This window comes from Pan troglodytes, chromosome 2 (genome assembly GCF_028858775.2).
Source record: "Pan troglodytes isolate AG18354 chromosome 2, NHGRI_mPanTro3-v2.0_pri, whole genome shotgun sequence".
NCBI lineage: Eukaryota > Metazoa > Chordata > Mammalia > Primates > Hominidae > Pan > Pan troglodytes.
In genome coordinates this window covers 147,352,081-147,365,776 of record NC_086015.1, presented here as the reverse complement: position 1 = coordinate 147,365,776, position 13,696 = coordinate 147,352,081, and the positions used below count along the sequence as shown (strand labels likewise).

The 13,696-nt window shown below is 36.4% G+C and overlaps 1 long non-coding RNA gene across 1 annotated transcript; it reads left to right on the top strand.

Annotated features, from left to right (window-relative positions):
* Positions 1-5,087: 5,087 nt before the first annotated feature.
* LOC129143536 (uncharacterized) lies at positions 5,088-13,386 on the top strand. The gene is made up of 2 exons (XR_008547127.1): positions 5,088-5,219; positions 13,185-13,386. It is a non-coding gene; the product is annotated as an uncharacterized LOC129143536 (long non-coding RNA).
* Positions 13,387-13,696: the final 310 nt, after the last annotated feature.

The following is a 13,696-nucleotide window of genomic DNA, read 5'->3' as shown; positions in this document are numbered from 1 at the left end:
TCTTTTGACACCTTTGGGACCAGGAGTCTCATATATTTTGCCAGCATTCATAAAACTGGGAGAAGCTAACTTGTTAGCTTATGAGTAGGGTAAAATCTCAGACTTGACACCTTGCCACTTAATAGGTATGTGACCTTGGAAATAAACAAATCTCAGTATAACTTTAGTGTTCACATCTAAAAACTGAGGTTGACAATCATCTTCACCTCACAAAATTGTGACATTTAAACAAGAGAATGCACAAGAAATGTAGCATAGTTTCTGGCTGTAAACATTCAAAATCAAGTGAACTGTTGAGTTTTTGTTGGTGTTGGTTTAACATTTCTGACCTTTAAAAAATTTTTTCCTCTTATCTGCACAATTTGTCTTTTTGGAAATACTTACTCATCTTTTTCTTTTGTTTTAATCATGTGAGCACATGTATGGAAGTGGAAAGTAATAGTATCCAATAAAATACAATGAAACCCGGGAATTGTATATCTGAGCACCATCCAGACATTTGCAGAGACAAGAAAAGGAGTTTACTGCATTTGCTCTGGGGGATCAAAGCTGTGGTTTTAGCTGTAGATATGAATTAAGGGGAAATTGCTATCTAATAGTGAAAAATTCCAGACCAGAAAAATCAGAGGACCTTAGGATGGGGCTCTGAGCACTGACAGCATCTCCAAAGTCCCCCAGGTGACAATAACGTTCAGCTGGGTGAAACTACTGTTCTGACCAAAAAGATTTGTCTTATTCTGAGGTAGATGTTGAATCTTGATTGAAAGCACTTGGAGACCTTTAAAACAATACCAAGGCCCGTGCCCCATTCCCAGAAGTTGTAATTTATTTGTTCTAAGTGAAGACTGGGTATCAGGGAAGTAAAAACTACCCAGATGAATTCAATCTGCAGTCAATGTTCTAAGAGAACAGCAAAGAGCTAAAAGCTTCTCCTTTTAAATATTCCAGGGAGATAGGGCAAAGGATTTAATAAAATCACAGAAAATTAAGAGGATAAATCAACATTTTCTCATCCTTCAATGTTTTTTATGTCCAAAATCAAGTTGAAGTCTTTCAAAATCATGAATCTAAATCAACTGGCTTTGCTTTTAATGAGGTCAGAGTGGTCCTGCAATTCCTTCCCAAACACAACAATTAGATTGTAGCACATTGTGAAGTCAGCTTATATATGCGTATGTTGATGATTCAAACAATTTTTGTGGCCAAATATGCTACAGACATTAGTCAGGCAGGTTGTATAGACAAGTCTGCAGTTGATCCTCATGATTCTCGGGAAGGCTATGTTTGTTTTGGATGAAAGCACCTCTGTTGTTTACATAAGCATGTTTCACTCATATGTTTGTAAAACCTGATACTATTCAGGGTATGAAAGTCCAAACAGGATTGTTACTGAATTATCTGCAAAATAAACAGTTTCATTTAAAACAGTCAGCTTTAGGCCACACACGAAAAATAACTTTACATGGAACCTTCAAGCTAAACATGAATGTTTAAACTATAAAAGTATAATTTAAAACCAAATGCTATTTAAAAACTAGCAACCTGTGGGAACAATTTAGAAGAAATATTGTCTAAAAATTTGATTGGTGAACAAATTCTCAATCTTCTCTTCCAAAATCAAAACGTAGTGATCAAGATGAATACTTCACTTTATTGCTTAAATAAACACTATTTAAGTGATATCGAAGGAAAGGATATTAACATCTGAACAGTTTCTTCTACATATGTGAGACAGTTTACTGTCATCGTTTTATTTTCATGCACACAGCAGCCACCTCAGACATATGCTATTATAATTGAGGCTCATGGAGGTTAAATTGCCCAGTAGCTCAGCCCCTACATGGTGAAGGTGGGGGTAGATCTTGTCAGTCTGGTGTAGAAATCTTACTCCTTCCCATTACATCACTCAGCATTAACAATGGAATTACCAAACAAATGAGCCCTAATGAAAAGAAGTGGCTCTGTAATTCATTTCTAATCTAGCCTATATATGTCTGGAATCATGAATTGCTGTATAGCGAAAAAAATCTCTGGACTGGGAGTTGGAAGATCTAATACTTTCTGCTCAGCGTAACAGCAATTGTGGGCATGCCAAAAGTTCTTTAAGCCCCAGTTTCCTCATATGTAAAATAGAGATTCTACTATCTTCTTGATCTACTCCTCTAAGTTATAGTGGAGACAGAAGTACAGATGTTTTATAACTGTAAAGGACTAAACAAGTGTAGGGAAATATCACCAGCAATACTCTCTATATATGACAGGTACCTAGAAAATACCAATTTCTTTTAAACAGGCAAGAAAAATATTTATGGTATCAAGACATTGGGTAGAAATAAAATCTACTCAGAATAGATTTCTGAAATAGATTTCTACTCAGAATAGATTTCAAATGGCCTGTCCTAGCATATAAAATTAAATTTCACTGTCAAGTGATGACTCCCTAGATAGACTCAGCAGACTTCCCAGGGTTTCCTGATTAAGCGACTGTAGGTGTACAAAGTTAAAATCCTTCATTATATATCACCAGATTTTACATTCCCTTATTAGTCTTCCACCCAAGGGAATTCTCCTCTGTGGCATACTTTAGTGTTTTGTTTCTTTTTTCTAAGTGCCTGAGAATCAAAAGATCTTCATTCTTATTCTAGGCCAACCACATTCTAACTGTGGACACAGGCATGTTTAACCTCTGCAGATACTAGCCTCTTCACCTACAAAGTAGTTAGGCAATGTTTAGGGTTGCCAGATCAAATACAGGAAGCCCAGTGAAATTTGAATTTCAGATGAACAAAATTTTTATAGTATAAATATTTTCTGTATTTTTATCTGAGAAATTTGGCAATGCTAGCTGAATGAATTCTCAGGCCCCTCAATCTCAGCATGGTCTTACTTCAGAAGATACAACTAACAATAACAATCACAATAGTTGAATTATTTAAGATTTACTCTGAGCCAGGCACTATTATCAGTGCCCTAACATATATTATCTAAGTTAATCTTCTACAACTCCTACAAGATAGCATGAATTTAGAACACAGTTAATGTGATTTAGCTCTGTGTCCCCACCCAAATCTCACCTTGAATTGTAATACCCATAAACCCGACCTGTCAAGGGCAGGACCAGGTGGAGGTATTTGAATCTCATTATCACAAGAACAGCATGGGAGAAACCACCCCATGATTCAAATCTGATGGTTTTATAAGCGTGTGGCATTTCCCCTGCTTGTGCTCACTCTGTCCTGCCACTCTGTGAAGAAGGTCCGTGCTTCTCCTTTGCCTTCTACCATGATTGTAAGTTTCCTGAGGCCTCCCCAGCCATGTGGAACTGTGGGTCAATTAAACCTCTTTCCTTTGTAAATTACCCAATCTCGGGTAATTCTTCATAGCAGTGTGAGAATGGACTAATACAACAGTTCACAAGACTGCTCTCATCTCTGACATCAGTTGAATTCACCAGTCCTCAAGATTACCCTTAGGATCACTAATTCACTAGAAGGACCCACGGAACACATTGAAACTTTTTATACTTACAGTTACAGTTTATTATAGCTAAAGAATAGAGATTAAAAGCAGCCAAGGGGAGAGGCACAGTGTTGGGGACAGTGTAAATCCTGGCAATCATATGTGACAATACACAGAGAGCATTGCTGGATGGGGAAGCTCACCTGAGCTCTGGTGTCCAGAGTCTTTTTTTTGGGCTCCATTGTCAACTACCTATGCAACCAATCTCAATTTCCAGCCCCTTTATAGGTCAAGCTAATACCAAATGACTCAAAGCCTCACCATAAATCACATTGTTAGACTTTCTGGCATAGTCAATGCCCCCAGGTAAACAAAGACGCTCTTAACAGGCAGGACATTCCAAGGGCCTAGAGATAATCTCCAGTAGCTAAGATCAAAGTCCAGACTTCCCTTTGGGCAAGGTTAAATAATTTATTGCACAGATAGGTAACAGTAGTTGTTCTCATTTTAAAGTTGAAAATAACCCTGAGGTACAAAGTCAAATGACTTCTCCATGGTTGTATAACTAGTCAGTAGCAGAGCTGAGATTCAAATTCAGAGCCTGTGCTTTTAATCACTAAACTGCGCCAGATTTGATTTACGGAGAGATCTAGGACTGAGTCCCAAAATTGATCGATTCTCCAGCTACTGTTATTCTCAAACCAAGTCATCAGTTCCTTTCAAACAAAGCCTTATTCAACTCAGGTTATTACAATATAATCCTTGGTTTCAATTTTCTAATTCCCTGATTAGGGAAACAGCCAAAGATGACTTTTTTCAGCTGAAAAGACACAGCACCCCAGGTTTGTCAATTACCACTACAAATGTTGAACATCCACCATGCACCAGGCACATGCAGAAGAGGTTACATTGCACACTGTACCAATGTCATTACTGGATCCAGGTAGAGGTCAGTAATGAAAGACTTTAAGATTGTTCCTTCCCACTATCATTTCTGAATGGTCAATTGTACCAGTGTTGTCAGATTCTTGGTCTCTCTCCTCTCAGTCCCCCTCCCTCCTTTCCTCCTTCTCTCTCTCCTGCTCTCTCACTGAGGCAGGTGGCCCAGCTGCTGAGTGTTTGTTGGATTTCTCTTTTACTCCTTATCCTCAGCTCTATTGGGTAAGAGAAGCAGGGCAATGCTTAGCAGAAAAAATAGGCAAAGCCAGTTCTGTTTTAAAATTCCTTTGACCTATTTCATGTTAAAACAAAACAAAAAACCAAAATGAGAAAAAAAAAGAGTCTTTCTCAGGAGTCAACCAAATTCTCATAAGAACTGTCTAAATTTGGCGACCAAAGCCATTGCTAATTTTATATATGTTTGCCATTTTATTCTTGGTTTACATTCTGTTTGTTTCAAATGTAGAGCTATTAAGGAGAGAAAATGGTTTAGATTTAAGAATTCTTATACCTTCAGTCAAAATAACATCATTATTAAAACACGATAGTTATCATTTACACACACCATACTGCCAAAAGAAAACTGACGACCAGGCAAGCTATGTGGGGAGGCCAGAGTCACACAGAAAGTTAACGGCCAAGTTAGAACTGGAACCAAGGTCTCCTAATTTAGAACTCAGCAAAGACTACGTCACCTCCTCTATGGACAATCAGAGAAAGAGAGCCGGGCGCGGTGGCTCACGCCTGTAATTCCAGCACTTTGGGAGGCCCAGGCGGGCAGATCACGAGGTCAGGAGATTGAGACCATCCTGGCTAACAAGGTGGAACCCCGTCTCTACTAAAAATACAAAAAATTAGCCGGGTGTAGTGGTGGGCGCCTGTAGTCCCAGCTACGTGGGAGACTGAGGCAGGAGAATGGCGTGAACCCAGGAGGCGGAGCTTGCAGTGAGCCGAGATCGCGCCACTGCACTCCAGCCTGGGCGACAGAGCAAGACTCCGTCTCAAAAAAAAAAAAAAAAAAATCAGAGAAAGTGTGAGGAGGAAAGAAGGGAGGGAGGAAGAACAGAGGGAAGGAAGAAAGGTAGGAAAACAATGGAAGGGAAGAAAGAAAGTCTGCTCTAAAAACAGTTCAACCAATAGATTACATGCAAAGAAAGACACTGCCCTGACAGCCAAATATATGCAGTACCTAAAAGTTCAACAGCTTAGGGAAGATTTTCTGAAAACAATAGTAGATATTTAGTGTTTTGCTATTCTTGTTTGTTTGTTACATTTTACAGTTGTCTTTAGACAAATATCAATACATTGGTCTCCAAAGGAAGTATTTTGTGGTTTGGATTTGATTTTCTGGTTTTGTTTGTTTTTGGTTTTGGCTTATTTATTTATTTATTTATTTTTTGAAGATATATCTAAAAAGTAAGAGGAGCAGAATTTGAAGTAGTAGAAGTTAGAAAATGAAGAGGCTACTCAGTTCATTTTTTTTCCTAGCATTGAAATAGTCTCATGACATACAACTACCTAAGGATAATATTAACAAATGTTTAATTACTAATACACCAAGGACACCAAATAGGCACAGACATCAACCAATCAGTCCAGATGCTAGTCACAGGTCACGGGTTTTTATAAATGAGATACTGGTACACACTGCCTGTCAGTATTTTATGACTCATAAGTCCCAATATTTAAGGAGCACTTATTTTGAATTGGTCACTATTTTATAAGCATATTATTATTATACTTAGTCCTTCTAACATCTCATTTTACAGATGAGAAAACTGAGGCCTAAAAAGTTTAAATAGCTTCACAATATTTCACAACTAGTAATTGGCAAAGTTAGAACTTTAACCCAGGTCTGAAACCTCAGAACCAATAATATTAAGCATAAAACATTGTCTCATATTTAGTGACAAAATAAGATGTATTGGCCATTGGTAAGAATGTCATTATTTGGATGGTTTGGTTTGCTTTGTGTGAGTTTGATTGGATTTAGTTTTGTTTTAAGCCAACAGTCCTCCCCGCAAATTTTCGTAATCATGATGTTGACTTAAATCAACTTTGTTTTACATCAAAGCAAAGATGTTTCAGCATATTTAACTTGTCAACAGCAATTTTATTGATAAAATTTCACATAAAGAAATATCAAGGTTCATTCCAGAGACATCTATCTATTGGCCATTTTCAGTATTTCTACAACATTCTGAGGGAATCTGGAATATTTCCTTTACATCATAATGAAATCAAACCAAATATTATGAAACAAGCTAGTATATAGCTATTTCAAGCAAATGGGTCCCCTATAATTTCTTTGAAAAATATTCTAAGTCAGAACCCAGTCCAGTAATTAGTACAAAATTGGCCCAGATAAGTATGATTGTAGTGAGGGTTCATCAAATAAATAGCAGTGGTTAAAATTCTATGCCAACTTGCTACTTATATTTGCATATAAGAAATAAACAGATTTAGAGATTTAGGGTTGAGGATAAGTGAGCCTCTTCATTTAGGAGGCAGAAATCACACCAATTAAGTTGCCCAAAGATCAATTCCGGGCTGTTACAGCAACCTTAAACCAACCAGAAAGTTTAATCCTATCGGGACTCCAAGATTGTAGCCAATGCATACAAGTAAATATCACCACGGGACAGAGACCCCTAGAGTCTGAATAATTCATTTTGGAAATGGCAGATTGGTTTTGAAAAGAGAACTGCTTTTATCATTTGTTCACTTCATATCAAGATGTTTAAGCAGATTTTTTTTTACTCTTAAATGTGTCAACTGCTGTATATTTTATAGATTGTGTGCATGTTGCTGTATTTTAAAGTACTAGTTTTGAGGTTTTTAAAAATTTTTATTTATCTTAAGTTCAGGGGTACACGTGCAGGTTTGTTATATAGGTAAACTTGTGTCACGGGGTTTTTGTAAAGATTATTTCATCACACAAGTATTATGCCTAGTACCCACTAGTTATTTTTCCTGATCCTCTCCCTCTTCCTACCCTCCACCCTCCAATAGGCCCCAGTGTGTGTTGTTCCCCTTTATGTGTCCATGTTTTCTCATCATTAAGCTCTCAAGTGAAAACAAGTGGTATTTGGTTTTCTCTTCCTGCACTAGTTTGCTAAGGATAATGGCCTCCAGCTCCATCCATGTTTCTGTGAAGGACATGGTTTCATTCTTGTTTATGGCTGCATAGTATTCCATGGTGTATATGTATCACATTTTCTTTATCCAGTCTATCACTGATGACAATTTAGTTTGATTCCATGTCTTTGCTATTGTAAATAGTGCTGCAGTGAACATAGGTGTGCATGTATCTTTATAATAGAATGATTTGTATCCCTTTGGGTATATACCCAGTAATGACATTGCTGGGTCAAATGAGATTTCTGCTTTTAGGTCTTTGAGGATTGCCATACTGTCTTTCCAATGGTTAAACTAATTTACACTCCCACCAATGTGTAAAAGCTTTCCTTTATCTCTGCAACCTCACCAGCATGTTATTGTTTTGACTTTTTAATAATAGTCAATCTGACTAGTGTGAGATAATATCTCATTGTAATTTTTATTTGCATTTCTCTAATGATCAGTGATGCTGAGCTTTTTTTTCATATGATTGTTGGCTACATGTATGTCTTCCTTTGAAACTATCTGTTCATGTCCTTTGCACACTTTTTAATGGGTTATTGTTTTTTTCTTGTAAATCTGTTTTAACTTCCCTATGGTAGATATTAGACCTTTGTCAGATGTATAGCTTGCAAAAATTTTCTCTCATCCTATAGGTTGTCTGTTTAGTCTGCTGATAGTTTCCTTTGGTGTGCAGAAACTCTTGAGTTTAATTAGATCCCATTTGTCAATTTTTGCTTTTGTTGCAATTGTTTTTGGCATCTCTGTCATGAAATCTTTGCCTGTTCCTATGTCCTGAATGGCATTGCCTAGGTTTTCTTCCAGGGTATTTATAGTTTTGGGTTTTATGTTTAAGTCTAAAGTATTGCTTTAAACTACATGTGTGGTATAAGTCCTAATTAATCAGGAATGGCTTAAAGGCTGCCGTAGTAGCTGATATTAAAGCTGTCATTTAGTTAAATAGCACTAACCTACAGGGAGAGATTGTGGCATTGGAGAAGGCCACAGAATTCCTAGCAGCTGTGTTATTGAGAGTAGAGGCAGGTCAGTCAGGGCAGTGAAAGAAGGGCAGGGTATAGTCATCCAAAAGGCTTACGTTAAAAATTAGCCCATGTTAATATTATTGAAAGTCCTTAAATTTTGAGAGTTTACATATACATAATAATCCATAATTTAATTTTAATTTGTAAGGTGATATAAAATTTGTTTACCAAAGGTAAATAATATTACATCCTGAAATTTAAAATTAAATGCGAATTTCTGCTAAATTTCAGTACTAAATATCTGGAGGGATTTTACTTTGATATTTCTTTTGCTGTAATATTTTTGTTTCCTTTTCCTTTTACTCAGCTCACCCTTCCCCATTCCTATCCTAATCATTAGGTAATTAATATTAACAGACTGAAGTTAATTCCTTTACATTTCCCACTATACATTGTTTATAAAATATAAAACAATATACAGAAATACATGAAAAAATATTGAAAAAAGACAAATTGTTAAAATGATTTACTTTTTTACTTGCCTTTTACTGGTGTCAGGCCTGCATCTTAGTCTGAAGGTTCTTGCCAAACTCCTGTTTCTCTTCTTTATCTTTTACACACATTTTGACTATTAAATTTCTTAAATGTATAATCCCATCTTCCCATCCTCCTCCTTTGGTGTCCAAACCAATATAATTATTTCAAAATTTTCACTATTTAAACAATATTGTGATGAAAATATTTATGCAGGCTAGATGTGATGGCTCATGCCTGTAATCCCAGCTCTTTGGGAGGCCAAGGTAGGATGATTGATGGAGCCCAAGAATTCAAGACCATCCTGTTCATAACATAATGAGACCCCATCTCTACAAAAAAAATAAAAATAGAAAAATATAAAATTAACCAGGCAAGATGTTGCCCACCTTCAGTCCCAGCTACTCAGGAATCTGAGAGAGGAGGATTGCTTGAGTCCAGGAGTTCTAAGTTGCAGTGAGCCATGATTGTGCCACTGCACTCCAGCCTGAGTAACAGAGTGAGACAGACAGACAGACAGACAGACAGAAAGAAAGAGAAAGAAAGAAAGAAAGACAGACAGACAGACAGAAAGAAAGAAAGAAAGGATATTTAGAAAGAAAAAATATTTATATATATTTTTCTGGACTTTCAATAAAATTCTTAAAAGAGATTCTTCACTAGGCAATATGAGCATTTTTAGAACTCTTGGCATGTATTGCCAAATGGTGTTTCAAATTGTTACAATTTACTCTAACACCAATAACAAATTAAAGTACTTATATTGCCAAATTCTCCACAAAATATTATAATTTATAAAGTAAAAGTTTTTGCTAAGTAAAAGGGTAAACTGATCATTTATAGCTGTTTTATTATGCACTTTTTTGAACCTCGTGAACTTGAACTTAAGTCTAGATATTTGTATATTAATTGTATTCCTTCTTTGTGAGAATTCTATTGGTATCATTTGTTCATTTATATCTTGTAGGTCCTACCTTTTCTTTCCATTTGCGCCATGCATTTTATTCATTAAAGTACCTAGTCCTTCTTTAATTTCCTTTAGAAAAAAATTAAAACTAATTTTAAACAGAAATAGTTTCATTTTAAGTACATCAAAGTTACCTGTGACTAATGATACAATATGAGCTTTTTTAAAATAGCACACTTCCAATGTGTTATGAGCTCTTCTTTTACCAGAATGTCAACATTTATTCTTTGGCAAATTTTAAATGTTAACAATTAAGTATGTGTAGAATTACCTATCACAGAAAAAACAAAAAACTGCTAAAATTACTTTAGAAAATGCCATATTTCTGATTAAATAAATTTTTTATTTTTTTTACAAATAAAACACTGTTGACTGTATTTTAACCATCTTCCACATCTCCAAAGAGTAAATTCAGCTGCAATTGTTCAACTAAGAAACAAGTGATAAGGGGGAAGAAAAGGCTCAAATTTTCATACAGAATCTCTACCGGATTACTGCATTAACTCACACACACACACACACACACACACACACACACACATATACCCCTTTAAGTCTTAATGTTGACATACAAAAATACAGAAAATAATATTCTAAACACCTTTGTACTCACCAAGTTTAAGAAATAAACATAACAGATCATTTAAAGCACTATGTAATCTCCCCAGTTACTTTCCTCTCTCCCGTACCCAAAGTTAGCCACTATTATAAACTTCATGTTTCTCATTCTTGTGCTTGTTTTCATACTTTCATTTCACCGTACTTTATTTCACTATGCTTTTATTTCATTCTAGTTTCAGGAAACAATATGCAACATTTTTTGAATCATTTAAATTTTATGTGAATAGTATTATAATCTACATATCATTCTGCAATTTGTTTCTTTACCACACCATTATATTTTTGAGATGTATTCATCTTGGCAAATGTAGCTCTGGTCCATGTTAACTGTTGGATAGTACTTTTCTACTGGAGGTGGTGCCTGTGGCTCAGCAGCATCAGGGGCCCTGGGAGTCGGCTAGAAATGCAGGATCTCAGAACTGACCCTAGACCAACAGCATCAAAATCTACATTTTAACAAGGTCCCTGTATGATTTAGATGCACACTAATGTTTGAGAAATATTGGCATCGAATTTCATTGCATTAAAATTTCACACTTTATTTCCACTAATGAATATTTAGACTGTTTCTAAATTTTTAATATGCTAATTTGATGCTTTGTTTTGCTTTTGTTTTTAAGAAAATTTTCCATACACAAAACAAAAAAATATCATTTCATGAACAGCCTCATTTAGTCATGTAAATGACTTACTGAGGGAGTGGTTCTTTATTCCAGGATGAGGCAGGCTAGTAACATGCATTACGTTGGTGCAAAAGTAATTGCGGGTTTTTTGGCCAGTGGAAGTAATGGGCAGGAACTGCAATTACTTTTGCACCAATTTAATAGAAATTGCTCAACAGCACTTAATTTTAAAGACATGCTACATTTTCTTACTTTTACTATATTAACTAAAATCCTGCATCTGCTGACCATGGTCAACAAGGTGTCCAATTTTATAAATTTACGTGGTTCCCCCGCCTCTATATCCATTACACTAGGACCTTAGCCTACAAAGATAAGAATGAGGCATTTAATTCTCAGTCCGCCATGTTGACGATGAGGATGTTCACAGACTAGACCTATGAAACGCCTTCAAAGGCCTGTAATTCCACTGCATCTCCATCAAGCTTCATGAGAGGCAACTCCACTGAGTCTGGTGACCAGCCCCCTGCACTCATAGGCAGGCATTCCCTTCAAGGCCCCCAGGGTGCTGTTTGGCAGACCCTTGTTAGGTAACCTAACATCCCTCCTGCTTTCCTACTGGATGTTTGTGAAACCAACCTGCTGGTTAGAGTTTCCACATTGGAAACACAAAGCACCATCAGAATTGTCTCCTGCTCTTTAAGTAATGTCTGCTATGATTAAAACTTTTTAGTTTTCTTTGTTTTCAAAAAAGTCTGCTAATTCTCCATTGACAAGGAGAGCTCAGACCTTGGAAAGAAGCCCAACTAAGTCCTCTCGTTTCTTTAGCAAGAACATACAATAGAGAAAAATAATACAAGGTGCTAATTAATTTCTCATTACTTATTCTATTATAAGCTTAACATTTGCTAAAGCTGGAGGGTCTAACTCAGAGTAAAGTAGCTAAGTTCTCTTCAGGACTGATTGATCTTAGCACTGAGTTACTATTGTTTTTAACTCATCTCCTCCAACATAACATCTCCTATTTTATAAATTAGGAAATTGTCCAAAAAGAGTATAAATGGCCAAACCTAGTCCCAAAGTTGTTCTAGATATAATGAAGCCAGAGTTCCTCTGAAAAACATCACTTAGGAAATGGCCTCACTGGTTTGATCTAGCATAAGTCCAATAAGATCTTGCCTTTTTGGGACCATCATAGGGATTCCTTCAAAATTCTTTCTCAGGAATGAAGTTGCTGTCACACCAGTAACCACTATTAGCAAATAATTAAAAACCAAATGAAAAAAAAATAGAACATTTGGTCACTTAGGCAAGGTAGAAATTGATCTAAGAAATCTGTAGTATTGATAAGTTGTTTCAAGGCAAAATCTAGTAAGACAACAATTATTAAAGACTTGCTGAAGTGGACACAGCTAGCTGATGGTAGAGTGCAAAATTCTATGAGACCTGCTGCCCCTAAAATTCAATTCAGTCAACATGCTCACTGCCCAGTATGTGCCAGGTACTTCACACTTTATCTCATTTGATCTTTAAGATCATTCTCATTCTTTAGGGTAATATATGATCACCATCTAACCATATAAGAAAGCTAAACTTCGGAGCGGGGGAAAGGTATTTATATACCTGGTAAGTAACAGAACTGAGAGAACTAAGTTTACTTCAAGTGAGACTTCTGGTTGCAGATCCAGCTTTCTTTCCTTTATACTTCATTAAATAGACAGTAAAAATACCAGCTGGTTATATACCTCCAAACTAACTGACCAGCCTCAAAGAAGCTGTATTAACACTCATTATCCAAATCTCTCCATCCCTTGGCCCTTTACTGCTCATATTGGACACCAGCCACTGGAAAAGGAAAAAAAATATTTCTTGGAGACATGCTTTGGAAAATTTCTACTCCTACCTGGACACAAATTGTAATGTGTTCTTTCCTGCCAGGATTTTACTCCATACCGTCAAGTCCCTTTTCTCATACCCAGATTCTTCCACCACTGAGGCTCCCATGGAGAAGAGCCTTCTGAGCATCCCACCCAACCAGTGTTTATCAGATGTGTCTCAGTCTCATCTGAAGACAGTCCCAAGATAGCACCACAGGACAATAAAGAGAGCTGATTGTTTATTGAGCTCCTGCTATGGGCAAGCTCTGTGTCAATTGTTGTGTTTATATTAATTAGTCTTATGAGCCTGCGGACAGGTATTATTATCTTCATTTTCATATAAGGAAGCTAAGTCTTAGAACCTTTAAACTATCTAAGACTATATGGATGATAAGTAAATTATTATTTGCCACAGATTTTCAGTCTCTGAACTCTACTCTTCCCTTTAGATCAATGTGTGTGTGTATGTGTGTTGTCGGGGGCAGGGGGGTGTCTGTGTGTGTGAAGTGGTTTCTAGGCCATTTTATTCTCCCCAGAAATATTGATTTATGCATATGTCCCCTATGCTGTGTT